This window comes from Motacilla alba, chromosome 9 (assembly GCF_015832195.1).
Source record: "Motacilla alba alba isolate MOTALB_02 chromosome 9, Motacilla_alba_V1.0_pri, whole genome shotgun sequence".
Classification (NCBI taxonomy): Eukaryota; Metazoa; Chordata; class Aves; order Passeriformes; family Motacillidae; genus Motacilla; species Motacilla alba.
The window spans coordinates 18940296-18964915 of NC_052024.1; the positions used below are offsets into that span (position 1 = coordinate 18940296).

General features: G+C 44.8%; 1 protein-coding gene across 8 annotated transcripts in view; it reads right to left on the reverse strand.

Annotated features, from left to right (window-relative positions):
* KCNMB2 (potassium calcium-activated channel subfamily M regulatory beta subunit 2) overlaps nucleotides 1-24620 on the reverse strand; it is a 138824-nt gene that overhangs the window by 20977 nt on the left and 93227 nt on the right. Inside the window, exon 1 of one of the 8 annotated variants that reach the window (XM_038145700.1) lies at nucleotides 16806-16895. The exons of the other annotated variants lie outside the window; for them this stretch is intronic. The gene's annotated coding sequence lies outside the window, so the exon portion shown is untranslated. Of the gene's footprint in view, nucleotides 1-16805; nucleotides 16896-24620 lie in introns of those variants that run through there. 8 annotated transcript variants of the gene reach the window in all.

Here is a 24620-nt window from a genome sequence, read left to right on the forward strand (position 1 = left end):
CTAATGAGCTTTTCTCCCCCTATGACATTTCATTTCCTGGGCAGTGTGGCCACTATAAAAAGAGAAGCACTTGCATTAATTTTGCCTTATAAAAGACACCGTGATTCATCAAAAGGCAACAAAAGCTAAACATTCACCTAAAGATTCCATCACTGACCACCTCAGCTCTGCGAATACACCCAGATCCCCCACTGTCCACGCTGACAACTGCTGGATGCTTTATCCCAGCATTTCTCAGCCAGAAGATTCATTCAAACCCCAAGGGAGTTCTCTGGAAACCCCAAAGTTTTCCTGCTAGCCCACACGTTACCCTCTCACCTTGCCACCCAGAGCAGCCAGAGCCAGCTCTTGGACAGATGGGTCAGTGGCTGTTGAGTGATGGGAAATATTTGGTCTCTCTGTGTCCAGGATGTCTCCCTCATTCAACTCAAAATCTAGATGGAGAGCTCAGCTCTGAGCTCTGAGCTCTGGGGAGATTTTGGAGCAGGGTCAGAAACAGAGGTGAATCATTAATGAAGCATCATTAACCATCAGCCTTCCCATACTCTTGTCAGTACATTAGCACCAGATGCCCACTGTCCATTTTCCCCTTACCCAGACTGAAGGTCTTTGGTGACTTTTTGGTTGCCTTGGAGCAGTCTGGCATTATGGCCTCAGTTTCCTCATCTGTACAAGAGAAGTGCTGGTGCCACGACTGTACCTAGCACCTTCAGACCATCCCCAGGTGGCAGAGCAGGAAGTGGAGAGCCAGCCAGCCCCATCCTCATGTTTTGGTGCTGGTGAGTTTGCAATCCAAGCACGAGGCAATGCCTCCCTTGGCACGTTGCAGTCATGAGGATCAACGTTTGTGAGGAACAGCTGAACATAATTGTCCACTTTGCCTGTCAGGATTCTGCAAACATTTTTAGCTTTCTGTGCTGAATTTGAATTTACGTAGCAAGTGACACATTGGACAAGCACTATATTCATCATCTCAGCTGCTGCCTGGCTCCAGAGAAGGGCACAATCTGCCTGTCAAATGGGGTTGGCTCTGGGAGGGGTGTAGCAGTGGCAAGTGCGGGGTCACCTCCCTGCAGTTTGCTTCTATCCAGCTGAGCCAAGAGAGTTTTATGGTGAGATCTGCTCTGCCACAGACCAGGCAGTGTTACACTGATGGAGAAGGATCCTGGGGGGAAGGAGGAAGGCAGTGAAAGTGCTGCACTACCTCACTTGAGGCTCTCCTTTAAATCTTTACACAGTCCTCTGCAATTGCAGAGGGATAGATCACCTTGGGTGCTGCACTGCTGGATAAGAGCATGTGGGTGGCAGTGAAGAGGCTCTGTGGCTCATGGCTATGCCCTGATAAACCCAGTGGGAAATGGAGATGAGGTGAGAGAAGGGAGATGGAGTGGAGGCACGCTGCTCCATACTGGGGTCAGTCTCTTTGATGGTTATCAGAAGGGAATGACCTTCTCCCCAGGTGAGTTTTTGTGGGTATCTACTTCACCAGATCTTAAAGGATGGTGTTTTGGATACTAATAAATATATTTTTAAGAGTAATTTGTTGCCCAGTGGGAGATGAATGCCTCTGACTATGCTGAAGTGACCTGGCTTCAGACTGACTCCTCTACTGTCCTTCTACTGCTGCCATTTGAGGGACCTGAGATTTATACCCCAAAGTGTGAAATGAGAGAGTGTTGGCAGTGCTGTTTTAGAGGTGATGAACAGAGGCACAGAGGCTGCTGAGACCTGGCCAAAGGCTCCCAGGAAGACTCTGGTGGTTGTAGTTGAAAAAACAGCCTAAAAAATGGTGGACAACCACCTTCCAGCCAGCGAGGAGGGAGGAGAGCCAAGACACGTCCAGATGCCTGTGTCAGAGAGCAAAGGCACAGCCTTGCTTTGTGGTTGTGCCAAGTGCCATCCATGGGGACACCCCTTCCAGCTTTGTGCAACTGTGCCTCAGCTTTACACCCCTCCAGAGAAGCTGATCTGAGAAGGACATGGCTTTCAAATGTCCCTGAAGAGAGATTCACTTCAGCACTAAAATACCGACAGAGTGTCTGAGGGTTGGAGCACAGGGAGAGGAAGGGTGATGTGCTGCTGGGGACACAGAGGACACCAGCAGCTTTTAGGGAAACCACGAAGGAGAAGCATAATGCATGAGCGATGTGGCTGGGGAGGGAGGTGAGGGCAGAGAAAGATAAACAGATGCAAAGCAGCACCCAGAGGAAAGGCACGAACAGGCAGGGCAGATAGGGCAGGAGTGGCTTTTCTGTCACCTAATTCCTTGAGCAGGTCAATCATCCTTTATCTCCTTTGAGTCAGTCCCTGTGCCATGGAGAGCAGCAGCCGGAACAAAGCAAAGGCAGAGGAAAGCTCAAACTGCTGCCCAGCGGGAAGTGAATACTCTGGCACTATTTATTTTTGAGTCTGCGTTTGGATTAGCTGTAAAGAGCTATGTGGATAAGCAAGCAGGCAATTACAGCTGGGACGTGCTGCTCATGAATGGAAACAGCTCCAATCTGCTCAGGACATATTGAAATTCTAATTCAGTTAGATTCCTTTAGTTACAGCGCTCATCACAGACACTAAAAGAGATAGGATTAGAAAATAAATACAACTCTTCTGCTGCCTTTGGTCTGTCGTCTGCTCTCCCCTTTCACTCCTCCCCTCCCCAGTTTTAGCTGTTGTTTGACTTTATTTTCCGTGGTAAAATACAGCAGTCTGCTCTTTGTCTTGTTAATTTTTATGAGCATCTAGCAGAGCAGAGCTGGCCGGACCCGTGTGCTGCTGAGGGATGGGCAGTGAGCACCAGCACAAAGCCACTGCTGCAGCTCCTCATGTCACACCTTACTAAAGACCACTGCCCAGGGACATCTGCAAAGGTACAGGGGTGACACAGAGACTCAGAGCAGAGCAAGGACAGGATTTGCAAAATCCTTCCCTGGCGTCATCCCTGGTCCAGCCTGCACTGCTCACCCAGTAAGCAGCTTGGCCCTCTGCTTTGGGTACTGGTGTGAAGCTCCTTCCCCATGGCAGGAAACCACTTTTGCACTGTGTTTGTGCAGGCAAGCTCCTAAAAGATCTGACTCAAAAAATTGACCAGGGAAGAGGACTGAGGTCAGGGCTGGATAAGCCCTGCCAGTGTTACCTGGAAATTCAAGGAAGTTACTTAGCTGTGTGCTTCTAGTTTAATTTCTCCATCTGTCAGTGAAAAAATGTTGTATTAAATCTGCTGACATATGCAAGGAACAGATAATTGAGCTCTAAATGTCAGAGACTGCTGGGTTGGAGGAACAGGAGGAGCTGGAGTGTGTATCTCCATCTGACTGGCAGCTGTGTTCCATCACTTGTGGTCTCTTGGACCTGCTGGGGGACCTCTGAAAGCAGGGGAATGTCTATAGGTGGGTTGTGAATAGTACTGACACATCAGCTTAGAAACCTGGTTATGGCAGACCCTGGGTAGAAAGTTCTTGTCTCCCTTGAAACTAAGGAAAGGGCTTGATGGAGAAAGACAGTTGGAATATCCGATAGGACTGAAACTGAGTCATGGAGCTGTGAAATAAGCAACTCTCTGGTAAAAACAAACACCCAGCTTGGCTCTCATGAGCATCTTTCCTCTTTGTCTTATTACAAAAGGGTAAAATTGACATCATAAGCACTCTGCAGTGGCTTGTCATCCTTTCAGAACACAAACTTCACCATCTGTAGCCCTCGTAGCTGAATATGATAAATTGCTCAGATTCACAAAACAAAATTTTGTGCCCAAGTGCTGTAGAAAAGCTCCAGACACGTTGTTTTTTTTTTCCTGCACACATTTCACATAGTTTTCACAGAATTTAAAATTTTATGTCCTTATTTTTTAACATTTAATTCTGTAGGTGCAGCTGCCTATTGGCTGTTGAGTCTAAGTCATGCAACATGGCTACAACTCTGTGGACCTTTGAACTCACACCCTTGTCCTCTGGAGATCCCTGTTTGCTTTGCCTGATTGCTTTTTGCTGATTAGTGGTGAGGAGCTGTTATTTTAACAATGAGCTCAATATTAAGATAATAATTGAACTGAAGGGAGTTCTCTCCATTGAGTAGTTCTGCTACTCATAGCAAAATAGAACAGCTCTTGGAAACAATGTGGAATCATATTTCTAATGACCTCTAAGCACAGCTAATGCTGTCTCAGCTGGGGACCTCTGCTCATATATGACCAGATATCTTCTGTGACAGTCTGTGGAGTGATGGTAAGGATGTTCAAGCCACATATTAGACACAGAAGCCAAGTGGCTGATTGGAAGAACAATGAAAATCCCTAATTCCTCCTGGGCAGCTATGTGCCCCAGAGAGCCCTTTCCAGTGCAAGAAGAAGGAAGCCTTTCCAGTGGAGACATTCCTGGTTAGGACACGATCAAATCCAGCTGATGAGCAAGGCAAGAGAGAAAGTCAGAAACTAAGTGGGTCACATGAAGGCAGAGTGTTAGAAAGACAAGGATCACAACCTGAAAGAGAGTCGTGATGCACAGGAGAGAGCAGGAGCAGCAGCATACTGCAGCAGGGCAGTAATGAAATGCACAAGGCAGCTGGTATGGGGTGGATGGGAAATCTGGGGAGGTGAGGAGTTGATTGACTGCTGAGATGAGGCTGATGATGGGCTTAGCCCAGTGCTGCACCAGCCACGAGGTCAAAAATCAGAGTAAACTCTGTACCACCTGCTCTGCAGATGAGTTCAGTGCCTGATATGCTGGATGATACAGATGCAGATTCAGCCTCTTTGGTAAACAATAGCTCAGGAGTTATGAATCTCTGTAGATGTGTCCTTGTAGTATAATTTTTTAGCATAAAACCAATTTTTTCTTTAGAGTCAGGAAAAAAGATAGTGAGAAAGAACAAAAGCAAAGTCTCTCTAAGACAGAAGAGTGTGCACATGCCTTCAATGCAGTTTTGAACCAAAAATGAGAACAAAATCTCTGCTGCTCTCTGAGGGCAGTGGAGTGTGCTGAACAGTGAAAGGTTTCACGTCCATGAAACCAAAACCCCGTGTATTTTTGGTCTTATAACTGGTCAGGAAATGAAAGCAATGGAAGGAGCAGTCACAGATGCTTCCATTCCTCATATGACAATAATCTATATTAATTACTGCAAGCATCCAGCTTCAAACAGTGTCACTGCAGTGCTATTACTGTTTAAAAGTATTGAGTTTCCAAGGAGGTGAATGTCTTTTTCTCTCCCTAATCATGATTACTCGGCTTAGTACTTGGGCCAAGCTTCTATTTAACCAAGATAAATGGATATTTCCAAAACAAGCAAGTTAACACTGTGCATCACATTATTACTCCCCTCACAGATTTCTTGCCTCGTGTGCTCTTTTACTCAGCTGCTAAACACAAACAACAATGAGAACAGGGAGGAGGAACTATGCAGGATCCTATATGCATTAAAGGTAAAATAATACATAAATCTGGTTTTGACCATTACTTTTGTCCTATTCTGTGACAGCATTTTCCCTTGATCAGTGTAATAGAACAACATTATTTTGTGCTATAATTTCTCTTCTGTGAAACATGGGCATCCACACCACATTTTTGCAGATACCACCAGCCTATCTGACTAATATTTTGTTGCTTCCTGCTTGGAATTCTTATTTATAATTTAAGTTGATGTGCCAACACTGTAGGTTAGCATTCAGAAGAGCAGATGGGGAATTAGAGACAAAACTTCTGTCAGTGATAACGGGACTTCCATGCTTCATTTCCCTCAGGGCACAGTGAGTGTTTTCCTTTTCAACAGTGCTGGGCAAAACTGCCTCAAGGAATTGGTGGCAGCAAAGCTGTGAGCTGGCAACACACTGAAACTGTCAGAATGCAGGGATGGATTTTGGGTTGCTGGGCCATTTGTGGGAAGTTATTTTGTAATAGCTCCTGGGAAGATATCCATCTCAGTGTTGGAGTTCCAGTGCAAGATACCCAGAGAGAATTGACTTTCTGGGAGAGCCAGTGGGAGGTCTGGCACTGAACAACTTCTCCTCCACAAGTGGGCTCACCTGACAGCATTTCTGTCTGTGCTGACCAGAGCAGGCTGCAGATCCATGAAAGGTCCTAATTCAGGTCTCCAACTCTGCAAATCCCACTATTTCAGCATCATGCTGATCCCCACTGCTGCTGGGGAGCACCTCAAGGCTGTGCATGGGCAGCTCCGTGTTGGTGGGGGGGTTCTTCCTACCCACCTCCTACACCTTTACTCAGGGGCAGTGTCCAGGACAGGCCACATGTCCTTGTGTGTGGATGTGTGAAGTCCACACATGCTGTACCTTCCTTCAGAGAAAAAGCACCCCTGTTTCTCCAGCAGCTCTGTGCCCCAGCCCCTTTCCCTGGCTCAGGGAAGTTTGTTTTTCTGTAGGGTTCAGCACCCAGAGTGCAAAGGACCTCCCAAAATGGGACGTGGTTCATGTGCTGCAGCCTCAACATTCCTTGTGACCAGCAAGCAGTCACAGCCAGAGGAACATCCCACCTCTGTCCTGGGGACACTCCCAAGCTGGAGAGCCCTGTGGCACCTGCCTGGGATCAAAGACCCCACACACATGGCTTTGCCCTGGGCTGTGCTGCTGATGCTGGCCACCGGCCATCGGCAGTCACTGAATGACAGGAACCATCAGGGCCAAGGCAGAAATCACTGTCCTAACACACCAGATGTCAGAGGGGAGATTAAAACGAGATTCTGCCTGCTAAAATGTGCACTGAAGACACACAGGAGACCTGCCCAGAGAGCAGGAGCTTGTCCCTATTCTCCAGTGCCACACAGATGGGATTTGTTCAAATAATTGCCACAGGCACAGCCTGCACCATCTCACCCTCCCTGGTTTTTGTCTCTAAGGGGTCCATCATTTGGCCAGCCTCCACCCACCTCCTTCCAAACAGCAAAAGGCTTTTACTAATCATTTGATACTGCCACTAATGAAACAAAGAAATAGATGCTGAAAATCACAACATACGTGCTGTGTCTGTATTCTCTGCTCTTTAGGAAAGTTTAAGAATTACATGTTAATTTTCACCCAAATTGATGTTTCTATGGACATTCTTCCTGCCTCCATCTCTTTTAAGAATCTCTGAGCCTCAGTAATCATGTGAATTACATTTGAATCAAAATGCAGAAAAGCTTTGTGGTCACATTGCCCTTGAAATCCTGAAGACCATTTCCATTATAAAGCTGCTTTACAGCAGAGCTTGTGACTGAGGAGGCTGCTAAGGGAAGTATAGCCAAAACTGTTTTTCACATGGATCCTAAAAGCTGGTAATTGAATTCCTCAAATTGTTTGGATCATTTAAGCAGACATACCTGTAGGATAACTTGTGAGGGTGTCAGCTAATGCCCTGCTCATGCCTTGAGCTGTCCCTGTTGTAAAGTGTGTGCCTTTCTCTCTAATACAGGGTAGTAAGTAAATAAAAGCTGGTAGTCTTCCTCCAAATGTGTTCAGAGGGCTTTTATCCCTTATTGATTTCATAGTGGTAATTCAATAAGAGTAAATATTATCAGGAACTGCATTTTTATTGCATTTTAACTTTCACCCACACTTACTCCTCTTCCTTACACTGGAGCTGCTTTTAAAAAATTTTTCTTTTTAAGCTTCTGCACAAGCTTAATGAAGTCCATCATTTCAGTGCTCTTTGATATGTACTCAGAAGAGACTGGGGACTTGATTTGCTTCTTATTTACACCTGTGAGGTCAGCAGCTGAATGCAGAAGCAAGCAAAGGGCCAGAGCAATGCCACAGAGCCTGTCAGCACCACAACAAAGGCTTTTCTTCAGTTTGCAGGGGTCCTTTGGGAAATCCTAACAGCTGCACTAATGTTGGATGTAATTGAAGAAATACACTCCTTAAACAGGCAGGCAGTTCAGTATTTAAACATAATGCCTGTTGAAGGAATGCTTGAAAGCTGATTTTTGACCTTCATGTGAGGCAAAAAAGAGATTTTTTTTTTCAGTATCTGTACAGGCTTAAAAAAATGATGTGGAACATTTTGTCCAGTAGTAGCTTTTTTATTTCTTCATAGTGTTTGTATTTACTTTTACATTTTGTCACAATGGAAATTCAATCAAAGTCAAGGGTTTTATCACCTTTCCACTCAACTGCCTGAGTCAGATGCTTAAAATGTAACACCAGCAGCCCTGTGAGTAGTCAATTAAAAAAAAATCAACCTTTTGCACTATAGCTCAGAGAAGTGCCTTTTTGTTGCTTTTTTCTGCAGCCTGGTGGAGTCATTTGCTATCAAAACACGTTTCCACCCAAAGTGGTCTGCTATTGGCACATTAAAAACGCTGGAAAATGTTGCTGCTGGAGTGTTTCAGCTGCCAGAGTGCTCCCCAGTCAGACCAGTTTGCTGGTGCAAAGTTCTGGGCTTGCAGCAGGAGTTCTGCTGTCAAACACATTTTCTGACTGGGAAGCAGCAATTTGCTTCCTCTCACTCAGGGCAGAGAAAAGTGAAGTTTATTTAATCTGGAAAGTAGAAAGCAGGAGTGGGATAAAAATTACTATTCCTCTGCACCTTCCCAGCTTTCCTTTGTGCTCCCAGGAACTTTTTTTTTTTTTTTTTTTTTTTTGTCTACCACCACTTCCAAAGCTCTCACTTGCTCTCACTTGCTTCACCTCAGCTGGAGCAGCAGTGGTTTCAGCAGCCAGGTCCTCCTGATGCTCTGTTGTCCCAGGTTTGATGTGGCAGAGGATGCTCATTCAGCCCATTGCTGCTGCCAGTCCCCCCAGAGGACCCCAACAGTGGCAGTGGGAGAGGAAGGGCTGACTAGGAGACAGCACATCCCGTTCTGTTCTGCAGATTTTGATGCACAGAATAAATTCCTGTGGGGTATGGCTCACTGAGCAAAGATATCCATGTGTGGGTTCCTATTCCATGTACCCTGCTGTAAATACAAACCAGCTGGCTGAGCTGGAAGGTCAGGCTGACTCCAGCAGTGCCCTGACCCCCCTTTCTGCTCATCTTTGAAAGGGCATCCCCCAAGTGTTGGCTTGGCAGTACTTGGAAGAGTATCAGCAGTTGCAATAAGTAACTGATACTATTCCCTAAGTGTCTGTGTTTTCATTTCTATGGAAAACATTAAGCTGATCTAGGAGCACTTAATTTGGGAGAGGCAACTCAATCCCAGCAAAAAGCAGCACTTGGAAGACCACCCGTGGATTTCAGCAGCTCAGATTCCCTGCAGTTAAACTAAATGTCATCACACTGTACACAGCTGCTGGCTCCAGGTTTGCTAATTTGTAAAACAACGTGAAGAAGATGCTGCAGTTGTGAGCAGGGCAGCTGAATTATAGGTACTTAAGCAGCACTGTAGGGATATGAATTCTGCTTATTGCACAAACCTGCCTCTATAATTAATAGAAATTATACCATTCCCTTGCTCTGTTTTCATTAATTCAGACTGATAGCTTCAGAAGACCAGATCAGATTAGGAAACACATTTTGGAAGAACAAGAGAGAACTAGAGGACTTTCTCAGCTTTTCAGCATCACTCCAGATCTCCTCCAATGAGTAAGGAGCAAAATTACTAGCAATGCTCTGGATGTGACAAGCCATCTGGCACCATAATGGTAGCCTTGTTTTACTTCTCCCTGCTCCTGGGACAAAAGATCCAAACTTCCCTGGCCACCTGTCTAAATTGAACATTATGAAATGTACTTTAAATCCTCAAGAAACAGCCCCACTCAATCCAAAACCTTCTTAAACCCCAACAGCTCTCGAAGACCAGAGCCAGCACGTCCCAATAAAAACAGGCTGCAGGGTTTACCTAGCGAGCTGCAAATGAACTGAACAGCCCTGGCTCCTTTAGTGGGAGTTTTATAGGCCTCTTTCCCCTCTCTTAGGAGGTGTAAACATATCAAGGTTTAGCATTATGCTTTATTTATCTCAGTGGTGTCGTGTGTTACTGTTCCCACAGAAGCACTGGTGATTCTTTATCGCCGTAGAGAGGTGGGCACTGCATGAACCAGAGCTGCTGCAGGAGCTGGCTTAGCCATGGCCAGTGACATCGGAAACAGAGCTGAGTTTGGGTGCTGTTCCATTATTTTGGGTGCTCTGGGGATTGGAAACAAAGTGTGTCCAGAAATGAGCATGAAAATCAGACAGCTGCATAAGGGACAGTGGCCTCCCCCTCTCGTGGTGGAAAGCTTTGCCCCCAAAGCAAAGACACACAGGAATAGGTACATCCAAGAGGACTTGTTTCCCTCATGATTCATTGAAAATAGAATGAGTCCCAACAAACCTTTCTAACATAAAGTATGTAGTGACCACTGAACTGCTCTGACTAAGGAGGGCCCTTTATTGATGTGACTCCGTGGCCAAATGTAATGCAATTAAATGATTGGATTTGGTTACCTATATTGACATGGTGTCAGTGACAATTTCCATTCTCTCTATTATTTCTATAAATAAAGTCATCTGCCATAATTAGAAAATATGAATGTGCTAAGACCTCCATTAATTCTTCTCCATATTAATCTAAGATCTGGGCAGATGTTTATTAATACCTTGTTTCACTGTGTTCATCAGCTGTTACCAAGAATAGAAAGATTGAGACCTGATCTCATGTTGAAGGTTAAACAAGAGCAGATCTTGCCAAATCTTGGCTTCTGATTGATATTTTGACAATGCCTTGGTTTTTTTTAATCACAATATTTTTTGAATTTTGACCATCTCACTCTCTTTCTTTCCCTAAGTGTCCTTTGAACCATGTATGAAACTCAGTGGTGTTTCCAATGCTCTGGGACTTTCTGGTGTGATTTTAGTGGAGCTGAAATACATCAGCCTGTGGCCTGTCCTCTGCTCCTTCCACCTGGAGCTGGGTGAAAGCCCAGGCCCAGCACATTCAGTGCTGAGCACCTGCTGATGGCTGCTTGGGGATGGGTGTGAGGAACAGCAGGTATGGATGGACCTGAGCCAAGCTGTGAGGAGGGCTGTGAGCAGCCTGTGGGACTTCTCAAACTCTCCTGGAACCCTGTGCTTGGCAGGTTTCAGAGCCGGTCTTTGTCCCAAGTCATCTCCTGGTGTTGCTTTCACTGGGTCTTTTGCCAAGAAGCTCCAAAATTTAATTATGTTCTCTGTCAAAGAGAGTGTAATTTTCCCTGTTTCTTTCACATAGTGTGTGTGGTAACTTGAGGTCACCCCAGATCTTCCTCTTCTTTCCCATTTGCCTGGTGTTTGCTGCCTCTCCCCACTCTGTTCTGTCTCACCATCACAGGGATTTGTTCTCTTGGCTGTTGCTGCCCAGGGTCAGTGTCCATCAGGGCACCTCTGCCAACCTCACAGTTTGTACCAGCAGAGTGACTGCCCTGCCACCTCTGCAGAGATGGCTTGGCTTTCTCTGTGTCCATGTGGCTGTACCAAGGAGCTCTGGAGGTCAGCCTGGTGCCAAACTCCTGCTTGCCCACGTTCCTGGTGTGCTCAGGCTGCCCACAGGGAGAGCAGGCACCTGGTGGCTGGGGTGAGCCAACCCAGGATGAGCCAGTGCTGGTTCACATCCGATGTTCTCAGCAGCAGTGCACAAGATGGATGTCTGTTCTACTGCACTGGGACAGCAACGGAGCCTGTTTCTTGATTTAAGGAATAGTTTAACTCTTTCTGGAAAAACCTGATGAACTTCTGAAGGGCTCAGCTTTCCCAGCCGAAACTGGTTTTTTATTAGCGGGTAGTTACTGTAGATTTTGCAAACTCTTAACACCAAAGTGGATGAGATGAAAAGATAGGTCTTGTGACCTATCTGTTGTGATCACACTGTTGTCATTCATCACTCAAAACCAAGCAAAGCAGGGCTGTTCACAGCTGAGATTTACTTTCTAAGGTAAGATATAATGCCCTGAACTGGGTGAGACAACACTTGGTCTGAACGTGCCTGTATATTTTTTTCTGGGCCACACCTGAAATGAAGCTAGAGCATCTTGTGAGTTATTTAGGGCTGAGAGTGGCCTTTCTTTACTGCTGCACCCAGCACAGTCCAGTTGGAGCTCCTGGAATTCATAAGGCCTTGAAGAATTTAAATAATCTCAAGATTTCAGGATAAGCATGAACCAAACCCTACCATACAGTCATCAGCAGGAATCCTGAACTGATGAACTGGATGATATGTACTTCAAAGATTGGTGGCCCATCCCATCCCATCCCATCCCATCCCATCCCATCCCATCCCATCCCATCCCATCCCATCCCATCCTATCCCATCTCATTCCCTGGCAGATTCAGAGACAACCAAAGCAGATTAAAATTTCTCAGCAAAACAGAAACAGGTTTCATGTCAAAACTTCCCTTGAACTCAAAAAAGAACATGGGTACAAAATTCGACCTTTTTTGTACAAAGTCATTTTAAGTTCATACATATTAAAAATAATTGAAAAAAAAATCCAGTTGCTTTCACCACTTCCTAGCCCTAGTCCATCTCCCTTGCTCTGGCTGCTGCTTATCTCTTCTCTTGGCTAGCACCTTGAAATTACCACTTTTTACACTCTTTTTCCCTTTCTTGGAATTGTGTTTGAAGAAATGCACATAAAGAGCTATTCTTTGGGTCATCATTTCAATTAGTTTTAAGTCTTACATTTCTATTTCCTAAGTCTATATCTTATTTATTATTTGCATTGGATGTTTGCCTGAGTGTTTGCATTGATTCTGATAACTCTGTGGGGTGCTTATCTCTACAAATAGATCAGCAGCTTTTGGGCTGAGCTTTCTGAAGCAATAAACTGAGAGACTTGCCTTGAACTTGAAAGCTTCTGTATTCACCAATACAGCAAGCTATTGCAGATGTATGATCCAAAAAATTACTTCAATCCCATGCTAAAGTAAGTAGATTTTCTACCTGTTCTTCCTGGTCATTCTTATTTAAACAATTGCCAATTTTACACCCCTTTTTTTCATTACAGTCGCCCTGAGTTCATCAGGGGAAAGAACATCACTGATGGCATGGTGACATTCTTTCCAGAGCTGACAGGTTTGGGTTGATTGCTGGTCCCAGCAGGCCCAGGTGTGCGGATCACCCAAAGGACTAATCTATAGAGAGGACCTAACAGGAATCAATCTCCTACCTCAAAAAAAAAAATGCTCCCCTTTCTTAAAATGCAGTAAAACAAACCCCAGTCTAATCTGATCTGAATTAACATCAGGAACAAACCAAGACTTTAATTTCTATATCTAGTTTGTTCAGGTAAGTCTTTGCACTGTCTCCCTCCAAGCCAATTTTGGGCTAAGTTGAAAAACACAGCTCCACAAAGTCTCCGTGGGAAGGCACCAGGAATGCAGCAAGATAATAGTGCAGCAAGATAAGGGGGATTAAGATTACTTCTGGTCTTTTTTAAGACATAAGAGGTGAAAAAGTTAATGGAACACTCAACCAAGAGACATTGCTGAGACCTGCAAAACGTGATAAACCAAGATAGCTGAGGGAAATATCAGTGAGTGGCTGGAGTTTTCCATGTACATTGCAGCCTGCTGAATTCCACATGGATTATGGCATGGAAAGATGCCTGGCAGAAAAGGACCTGGGCACACAGCTCAACCGCTGGCCAAACAAGAGTCAGAGGTGGCCAAGAAAGCCAAAGGCATGTCACTTTGTGTGCAGTGTGGCCAGCAGGACCAGGGCAGAGATTGTCCCCCTGCACTCAGCACTGGTGAGGCCACACGTCGAGAGCTGTGTCCAGTTTTGGGTCCTTCACTACAAGAAAAACATTGAGGGGCTAGAGCATGTTCAGAGAAGGGCAAGGGAGCTTGGAAAGGACCAGGAGCACGAGTCCTGTGAGGAGCAGCTGAGGGAGCTGGGGGTGTTTAGCCAGAAGAAAAGGAGGCTGAAGGATGTGTGTGTGTGTGGGGGGGGGCATTTATTGCTTTTTATAATCCACTCAAAGGAGGTTTTAGCAAGGTGAGGGTCGGTCTCTTCTCCCAAGTAACAAGTGAGAAGACAAGAGGAAATGGCCACAAATTGTGCCAGGGGAGGTTTAGAATGGCTATTATTAAAAGTTCTTTCACCAAAAGGATGGTCAAGCCCTGGAAGAAGCTGCCCATGGAAGTGGTTGAATAGTGATCCTTGGAAGGGTTTCAAAGAGATGTAGAGGAGTCATGTAGGGACATGGTTTAGTGGTTGACTCAGCAGTGCTGGGTTAGTGGCTGGACTTGATGATGTTAAAGGTCTTTTCTAATCTAAAGGAGGTTATTATTCCACACTGAGAATTTGCTTGTATTGTTGTGGAAATAAGATGTAACTTTAATCACCATGACGAGTTTGAGTGGATTACTCTGTGGAGACAATATCAGCCACTGACAATCCAAATCCAGTGGACACCTGATCTGGCTGGTGTTGAAGCTGATGAAGTATTTCTATTGTACTTAACAGGCATTGGCCTCAGCCTCAGAAAGTGCTCTTCAGATTGAACTTCTCTGCCTTTGCTGCAGTTTTATTAAATTTGCAGAGCTGGTATTAGATTTGCTCAGTGGTATGAGAACATTACTATTCTGTTAAATTACTTTTTCAGTTAATAACATATTCTTTTCTACAAAGATTTTACTTTTTTGAGTCCTTTTCCCCCTCTTTGCCTTCATCTGGTTGAGGAATTCATTCTCCCTTTCTGCCTGGAGCTACTACAGGCTGTTATCTGGCAGGGTTAAACAGATCTTGTCCACTTCTCAAAGGAGTGCTCTGTATGTTAAACTGCATTTTTGTTCCTCGGGCAGGCTGTCCCTTTCTAACTGGAGCAACCAAAGCAAGAAGAGTCTCATGAACTATGAGGGAACGTAAAACAAAGCAGGCTCTTGACCCCAAGTTCTTCCAGGTCAAGGCTCAGCACTTCTGGGAAAGGCGTCCTCATTCCTGAGCCTTTTCTGTCCAACAAAGAGATACACTTTGTGAGCCCATTCCCAAAGAAACAGATCTCTGGGATCCAAACTGTATTATATTATTTGTGGTATTTACACCTGTAATACCAGCAGCATGCTAAGGGCTTTGAAGAGATCTCAGAAGACAAAGTCCCTGCCTAAAGAGCTTAATATTCATATTTTGTTCACAATATAAAACTATACATACTCTGAGTCTGTAAGATACCGGATTAAAAAGGCTTTTCTCCTTAAATTAGCTCACAGAAATCTAACCCCCTGAAGAGAGTGAATGAGGCAGCTGTGGAGGGAAGGGAGCCAGCACCACTGAGTACAAAGTGTCTCTCAGCTGCCTCATCTGGGGATGCACTTTCAGCCTCAGCTTGGGGTCCTTACAGACACTTTTGATCCCTGTGAGCCCAGCTGGGTTCAGAGGGCCAGGTTCACCATGGTGCCCTGCATGGTTCTTTGCCAGAAGTGAGTCCCAGCCCAGTTCCACCCCGAGTGGGGGAACTGGGGTTGTGTGATGGGATCAGAGCCTTTGGATCTGCCTGCTCAAACTCAGCCCTTCTCAGTGGAACAAAACCAGATCACTCATCCTTTTACTTGGGAATCAGGGGTGTACAACACACAACTTCTCAGTTCTGACTGCTGTGCACAAATCCCACTATTCCCACTATTTTGGCACAGTACAGTTATTTGCTATTTCTATGCCTGACACACCACACCATCAACATTGAAATGCATTAAATTATTTAAGACCAAAGGAAACCCAAATAATAGCATATGAAGAGATGTTTTGGAAAAAAGTTGTGTTCCTGCATTAGGTGTGCTTGAAATTTGGTGGGACTTTTGCCATAATGGACAACAGTGCCAGAGAAATGGAGCAGAGTGCTCAGGAAGGGATTGGTGACAAATGTGTTTGTGAGGAGAGGGAGTCAGACCCACCATTACAGGTTGACAGTTGAGTAGCAAAGTGACAAGAGTTCAGAGGCTGTAAGTTCCAGCCTGTTGCAGAATTTTAATGTGTTTCCACATGAATGATACTCAGTTAGATATTGTAAGCACAGCGCCGGAAAATTAGGATTAGCAAATGACTAAATTAAACTGAAAATTGGGTAAAGAGATTTGGAAGTAAATGTAAATGCTTCAGTCGTAATGGACTTTGCCCTCTAAGGAATTTTTATTTTTTTTAAATAGCCTGTTAATTCTTACTGGATTTAAATTTTTTCCCATTACATACACTAGAGATTTTGCACAGAAATCTGAGGGGGTTATGGAAGAACTGTAGAGGAACAACAACAGAAGAGATGTCGGCTGAAAGTGGTGCAATGACCCCTCTTTTGTGAAATGCTCATCACAGATTCCTGAGAAAATTTCTGGGATTCATTCCTGGCCACAACACAATGACAAAAATACTTAACACAAACTTCACCAACTCACTCCTGGTCCTTAAGAAAATATCTACTACAAGGCCAAAATCCACATCAGTATTTTCAGGACTAACTATTTCTGAAACCCAAGTGAGACACCAAGGAAACTGCACACAGACACAGGACCAAAATAACTCTGGGCATTATCTGCTGACAGGGGAAGTCACTCAGAGGTGGCAGGCAAAGGAGATGGTCCATGCTGGACCCCAGGGTACACCAACGTGCCTGACCACCCTGCCAAATGCACAAAACTGAATCCACATCTGATCCATGGCACTTTGAACAGTACGGGAGTTGGGATACTCCACAAACCAGCCTCGTGCTGACACCAAAACAAACCAGACAACTCAAATACCCAAAATGGGAAAAGCAAATAGTGTTAGTGAGAGAAAAGAGTGGGTGGCGCATAGCCCCAGTGACTGTCTCAGTATATTGTTTTTCCCACGAGGATCTGGAAGATCTGACACTTCTCGTACCAATTCCCAAGGAATATTGCAAGAGAATTAGAGATAGGGGGAGGGAGATGCAGAGCAGTCTGATAACTTACCATGATAATAGCTACCGAGTCAGAATTACATCCAAGGCTTCCCTCTTCAATCTGTGAGGTTTGATGATGCTGATTTTATCAGCAAGGTCATTTTAGCACCCAAGCTTAATCCAGAATCTATTCTGATATTTGTTTAGGAGATTTGAGTAATCTCTTTAGGAGTATTAACAAGTGCTGGAGTCCTAAAGAGCAATCTTCTCTCAGCCCTTACTGGAACAGAAGGATTTGAGGTCAAAGTTAGGTGAAGGTTTTTTTTAAGGCAATCTGGAAGCAAGTCATATTTTGGAGAATAGAGGCATGAAGTTTGCAAAGGAGTTTAGGTTGGTTTTGGGTTCAATTTTTCTGGCAGCCCTGGATGCAACCCATGACCTCCTGCATGATTCAGGTATTGATAGGAGGGCAGAGGAGCTTGCTCTTGGATTTCCTCTCTGAGCCATGTACAACTGCAGTCAGTGGCCAAAACACATGTGAAAATTTATTGCCTTTTTCCAATGTCACCATATGCTGCCTGTTGGCTCTTCGTGACACAGGGCTGGCCCTGCAGCTCTGTGTTGGAAGGTAACATCTAGCTGAGGGAGTGGATGGGAAAATTCAGTGAAACAAAGTCAATGATGCTCAAATGCCAAGCTGTTAAATCCTCAGAAAGTCTTGGTTCAGAAATCAGTCATTGTTTTTTTATTAATAATTAGAAATGTAATCAGTGGATAGGAAGTCAAATATTCACTTGAGGGCTTTGGGTTACATTTTGGAAGGGCCTTTGAGGAATTGTCATTGAATCTTCACACCCAAAGTGCTCTGGTTGTTTCATGGGTGTAGCACAAACCATTTCCACAGTCTCATCTGAGACTGTGTGCCTGATATCACATAAGATTAGACCTTTTCTTTCAGATAGGCTGTAGAAAATAAAAAAAAAATCAAAATGACAAAACCAGAAGCAGGGCTCCCACAAGAGTCCCATCATGGCAGGCAGAACAGCTTGTGGCACTGTTGAGCTATCAACCCTTGCACCCTCTTCCTCCCCAGAAGGCTGATGGATTTTTAGCTCCAGAAACAAAGAACAACACCCTGGCCTGTGGGGCTGAATGCTGAGGAAACTCATCTCCAGCTCCCTGCTGTTTCACAGGTGGCAGCAACAGATAAATTTACCATTTGTCTGAGCCAAGATGGAATCAGGTCTCACTTGGAGGTGCTGCCTCGATAGTAGAGGTACGTTTGGGTATTAACTCATCTCACCTTCCAAGCTTTGGAATGTCTGAAAATTTGGAACATAATTTGGAATCCTAAGGCCAAACCCTCCAAGCTTAAGAGGGGGTACTCCAGCTCACCTCGGAAAGGTTTACAGTGAGCTTCGCTATCCAAGCCGTAACAATGTTTTGTTTGTGGGGCTGATTAATTGCCACAACAATTATTTTACTGTAAAAACAAACAAGCCTCCCATTAAACTAATGAGAAGCACTATTAAAACTCATTCTTCTACTTTTGAGAGGCTTTTACATAGAGGTCTAGTAATGTCTTGATGATTGGGGAAATGGCAGCCTACATGAGCAAATGGAGGCACCTAACAGCATACAGGAAATGACCCCGGCAAGGCCCATAAAATCAAGGGTAAATGAAGTATGGTAAGTGTTTGCCAAGGTACATTTTCACAGAAGACAGTAGAAAACAGGGTAAATATTTTAGGGACATTTAGAGGGACTTTGCAGTACTGGATTTATGGTTGAACTTGATGATCTTAGAAATCTTTTTCAACCTAAATGATTCTGTGAAATATTAAAAGATTTTGTTGATAGATTCAACACACATCTGGTAGAGGGGATGTTGTAGGGATGTGGAGGACCCCTGCCCTTAAGATCCAACACTGCATTTGTTGAGATCCACAAATAAATAACAATCCAGCATCCTCCCTGGTCTGGTGGCTGCTGCAAAGCAGTGAGGTGAGCAGAGGTAGGAGAGGAGCACTGCAAGACTGTCCAGCCTGGGGGCTCACAGGGCTCTAAAATCCCAACTGTAATGCAGGTCCTTACATGTCTCCTTTAAAATTAATCATGAGGACTTGCTGCAAGGCAGCCTGCCTGGGGGAGACAAACAGATCTATACCAAAGGGCCTCAGCCGGTGCCAAATCAGTCAAATGCTGATTTGAGGGTCTTGAGTTAAATTTTAGTCCCCAAACTCACTGCCTAAAGTCCCTCAAAGTGAGCTGCCCCAGCTGTCCTGCTGGGGTGGGTGCTCTGGCATGAGCAGCAGTGCTCCTGCACATGGCCTGACCATGCTGAACACAAGCCCTGCAGGAGATTAAATGCTTATCTTGGCACTTGTAAACTTCTGTAAGAAGGCTTTGAGAGAAAGCAGCCGTATCCCTGAGGAAAGGCATCGTGCAGAGATCAGCCTGCATTGTTTACCAAAGCAGAGAGGCCAGGGGCCAAGCAGGACAGGACCAGGCAGCCTAAACCCTTAAACTCTGACTGCCTTCAGGCTCCACAGCAGGAGCTCAGCCCTCACCAGTTTTTCACAGTGATTTATATTCACAAAATAAAATCTGCCTGGCTTCTTCTGAGGGTCCTCCAAATGCTCCAACAAGATGAAATCTGCATTACAGGAAGGTGTGTGGAGTTAAACAACTCACTGAATGCTCATTTCTTCAGTTCAGTACAGCTTGATGAGCTATTTGATTATTTAGACATTCTGCCAGGTCCTTGGGATTCATTCCTGATCTATTCCAAGGCAATACTGAACAGGTATTGCCCAAACTAGGGGGCCCATGAGGTTGCTGAAGAAAAACACTGAGATGAGAAATACCAACTGTGGCTGTCTGGCTCAAAGGTTTGACCAGAACTTCAAGAAGGAGCAGAGTGGAGCCTGATTCAGACTTCTGAGCACATCAGAACAGCTTCAGGTCATGCTGAAGATCTATGAGGCTCTGAAAGCTCAACCAAGCCTTTGTACGATTATTCAGATGGAGCCTTAAAGTAGAAAGATACAATATCTTTTATCATTAACAAAAGCCTTGTAATGGACATCTGTAATACCCACACTCCATGATAGCCTAAAAACACCTGGTCCTATGTCAAACTCATCACCATTTGCAGAAACAAAATCAAGATGGGAAAAACCTGAAACAAACATACAAAACCAGGAGTTATTGCTTTGGTGGCTTCTCAGAGACAGGGTGCACAAGGGTGTAAAGGGACCACAAAATTTACAGGTGAGAGTGTATGAAATGATCATGTGTGTGACACATTTTTTCACCAGCATCTTCCTGTATGTCAGCACACTCAATTGGTTTGGTAAAAGTTAATAACCACTCCTTTCTTCTTTTGGAATCAGTATTGAAGTTGAAACCTATGGTTGGACACTAGTCCCTCACATGCAAAATTCTATTACTGGTTGTTTCAGAAATGAGTATTGGTGTTGAGTAATTAATATTTTGGCTGTACCCTGTGAGGGGAACAAGAAAGCAGTGTTGTGACATCAAGAGATTTTTGGCATGATGTACCCTAATGCTGACAGGACCCATAAAAGTGTGTGGAAAAAATAGTTTTATTTTTCTTGTGTGTTTGAAGGGTTAGATACAATTGGTAATATGTGACTACTAATTAAAGTATTAATATAGACTGGCTAGAGCTTTTTATTATGAACCATTGCTAACAATCTTTGTTTTCATTGTGAGTGGAAGCACACGACAAAGGCATCCCTTAGGAAGTTTGTGCATTTACTCTCCAGCCATGACTCACCCTTTACTCGGAGAAGCAAAGCCCAAGTGACCCAGCTGGTGTGAGCACAGAGCCACCACAGAGGAAGTTTCCTTAGCAACAGGAAAACATCCAAAACCTCTTCCACCTCCCGCTTGCTGTTCCTTGAAGTTGTTCTAAGTAAATGGATGCTAAAGCTCTGAATTTCAGAGGTAGAATCAATGTACCACAAAGCAAATCTTTTTGCTTGCAAGCAAGTTAAATGTAGCTACCATCCTCTTGAATTCAGGCTTAAAAAGAAAAATAACATTTTATTTTATCTACTCTCTCCAAACATTGCCTGGGCTCATAAACAAATAGCAGAAACAGCTCCTGCATCCTCAGCTGACACTGATTATCATCAGGGATCTGCTGAAGTTAATGAAACCGTGGCAATTCAGAGCAATCAGCCCAGCATGAGCTCGGTGCTTGTGGGTTCCAGGTGCCCATCATCAAGGCTGATGGCGAGCAGGGGAATAGTTCACCCAGGAGAGAGGGAGCCTTGGGGGTTTGTTCTGTGGTGTTTCTTTGTGAGATGTTGTGAAGAAATTTCGAGGATTTGGGGTTTTTTTGTTTGTTTGTTTGTTTGTTTGTTTTTAAGAGGTGTTGGACCAAAGAATGGGGAGCTGCAAGCAAGTGGAAAATTGTTCTTTGTGTTCCAAGGTACTGTGTATAGTAGTCTGATGTGTTTCCTGTTTATATGTACATTGTTTCTTAAAATATCTTTACTCCCTGAATTGCACCCCTCTGGGGTGAAATGTGTATATTATATTGCAACCAGATGCCACTTTTTGTGTTCACTGTAATCTATGTTAAAGTTCAATAAGGCTCAGTGCATGTGCTTCCCTCCCTGTTGTAGGCACGCAGTGATGGAAAAAGAATGCAGAGATGAGTGTATTGATTTATGCCTGTCCCTGCCTGACAGGAGCAGATGGGGGTCTGGGAGTTTCAGTTTAGCTGATGGACTGCACTAAACCTGACCTGGTTCTGGTGCTGTTACATGTGAGATATCTTTGATGCAGCTAAGTCACTTTTGAAGTACTGTAGAAGGTGAAGCAGAGCCAGCTTTGTAGGCAATAACAACAGAATGAGATTATTTAGGCTAAAATGAGTCAATATTTGGAAAATTCCACTGTTAATAATCAGACCTTGCCTGAGGGAAGCTGATTGATGCTGCCTGTACCAGATGGTTTGCAGCATGAGTCTGAGCCTGAGTGCTCCTGTGGCCACCCCTGATGGGGAAGCAGCTTGGGGGAAAACATAAGGGTGCAGCCGGAAGGTTCATGTGGGCACCAAGTCACCTCGCTGGGAAAAGCACAGTCAGGGCTTCAGTTAGAGGTGGAGGAAGAAAAAGCACTTTTGGGAAAGATATAAAATGACACAAATTTGAGCTCTGGCAGGGCATTTGAGCTCTTGTCTGTGGTCACCCTCAATGGTGGCCCTGTCCCCAGCTGGTGCCAGGCATGGGGGTGCCTGGCCTGCTTTTCCAGGGCTGTGAGCTCCTGCTGGCATCAGAAACACGAGGCCTTGGCTGTTTTATGCTGACATTTGTCCTATAAAATTGGCAGCAATAATGAATGATAGCCCATATTTCTGTGATATCTTCTTCCTCAGGACACCTAACAACATGCCATTGATAATGCTCTTTTAAGGGCTGGATTTTGGCCAGGTCCTTTGAGAAGCAATAGCTTGGCCCTGGTCCCACAAAAGGGAGCTCCAGTCTGTAATGCTTCTGATCAGGGACAAAGGACTTGCTTTCCCTTCTCCCAGCTGACTACCTTTCCTCACAGCATAGGCATGCCTGGCTGGGGGGTATGTAATGGTTTAATTGCCTGACCTGAGTAGCTGGTTGTTCTTGGCCTGGTGCTGCAGCTCTGAAGGCGCTGCCTCGAGCTGAACAAGTGCACGCGCTCTAATGGGCGATTTCGGGTGGCAGCAGCTGTCTGTAGTGTCAGACTGCACATCTAATGACATGCCACTGAGCTGTTCTGGGTTAGGCTACAGCAATAACTCATTAAATAGAATTCTGAAGGAGCCAATTTTGGGAGTGTTGGAGTGATCACAAACAACTGAGGCATAAACGAGTCTTCTTCCCATCCTTGGTCTGTAGCACAGCTCAGGACTTCTCCGGTTATTTGTGGACAGAATTTATTGATGATTTTTGTATTCCTTGGCATGAACTGAAATTTCAGCCTCCAAGTTCATGGCCATTAACCATGGTGAGGACAAGTGAACCATTTGTCTCACATGATGGGTTTGCCTGTGGAAGCTGCAGATGCTTTGACTGACTTACGAGCATGGCTGGGTGCTCGTGTCAGGTGCAAACAAAAAAAACCAAAAATGCCCAGTCTGGAATGGGGGGTTGTGTGCATGACACAATGGTCCCTCTTGCAGGTACTGGGCTGGGAGTAGTGCTGTGGCTTCCTGGTGCCCTGATGAAGTGCACTGCTTCTCCATTGAGCGTGGTTGTAAAGATAAAGAGGAGATGGATTAAACTCATCCGATGCTTTACAGCGAATCCTGGTAGAGCCCTTCTGCTCAAACTTTTGTCTTGCTTTCCCTGACCACTCTGACACCAGCAATTTGCTGATCTTTTTGACTCACCAGCATAAAAGGAAATGCTGTGATTTGTACCCCAGGAGCAAGGATGGGAGCCTTCAAGCACCTTATGTGCATGCAAAGGAGACTGATGCATCCGGCGCTGTGACTGCTCTAAAGACCACTTCAGATCCTCGAGTGTGAGCCTGAGTGGAGTTTGAACAAGCTGTGTGCTTATGCAATTAAAACCAAGCTGTGCTGCTTCTTGAGCACTTACAGCACTCCATAGGGCTACACAGAGCTCAGGCACTGCTGTGTGGGCATCTCTTTAAACCCCAAATGGAGGGAAATTGGCCCCTGTGCTGCAGGAAGGAGGCTGTGGGTTTTTGTCTCTGTAACCACAAGCACAGATTCTGAGCAGTGACTGCACTTTTCATCAGCACCTGTGCTCTTGTTTTGCTCGTGGTGTTGTTTATTTTTATGGATCAGGAGTCTGCAATCAATTTCAAAAATACCAACAGAACAGTTTGAGCCCATGAGATCAGGAGTGGATGTGTACTTTCAAGAAAGCACTGAAGAAAAAAACACCTTAAAAGCAGTATTAATTCTATAATTGCTGTAGAGGATAGACACAGCAAGGCACTGCTTTTTCACTGAGTGAAACAGAATAATGAGGAATCAAAACTTCTACATCCTCTTGCATATTTTTCATTAACTTGTATTTGGAGGCAAGCAAGTGCCTTCCCTCCCTTCTGCCTCCTGTAGGAAAGGCAAAGCTGCAACAGGGAACAGAGCTGTCTTGTGGCTTTAAGACTTAGTGAGAATGGAAAGCCTTGATGAATGCTCCTATGGAGATATAAAATGATTAATCTACAGGCATCTGAAAACGCTTATGATTTAGGTTTTGGTCTTGTATCTGTTATTTCACTTATGGGGCTGTTAATAATCTCGTAATGCACATCAGGCCGTATCTTAATGATTAAAAAGTGATTTAAAAGAGTCTGTTTTATCTGTAACTGGTGAGAAATGCAATTGTTTTAAGTAGTTCAATGCCTCTGCCAGTCAGATGTAGTATTAAATGGCTTCCATAATTTGGCTGGAGGGATTTTTTGAGGTGCTGGAAGCACCCCATCAGAAGCACAGATAAGAATGTCATGCCAGCTCTGGAGCTGGTGTGGGGACAATGCAAGAGGGCAGAAGGCCATGGGATAGAGAGCAGTGGGATGGGAAGAGAGTGAGAATAAGGCACTTTGTAGTGCCAGATGTAGAGCCTTAGCTTGAGGACAGCTGGGGAGGTAGAAAAAGGCCTGGGTGGGAAATCTAATGAGGATGGCCCAGCTGGGGGACAGAGAAGCATGGACATGTACTTAGTGGGAAGGGAGAGGGCTGGAGATGAGGTGAGGCGGGGGAAGCTCTTTTCCTTCCTCACTAAGACCTTATGCTTTCAGGAGATCCCAAGAATGACCTCTGCCTCCTAAAGCTGACCTGCTGGTCCCTGGAGGGAAGCCTGCAGTGCTGAGACCCCTCAGGTGATCTGGCAGTGCTGGA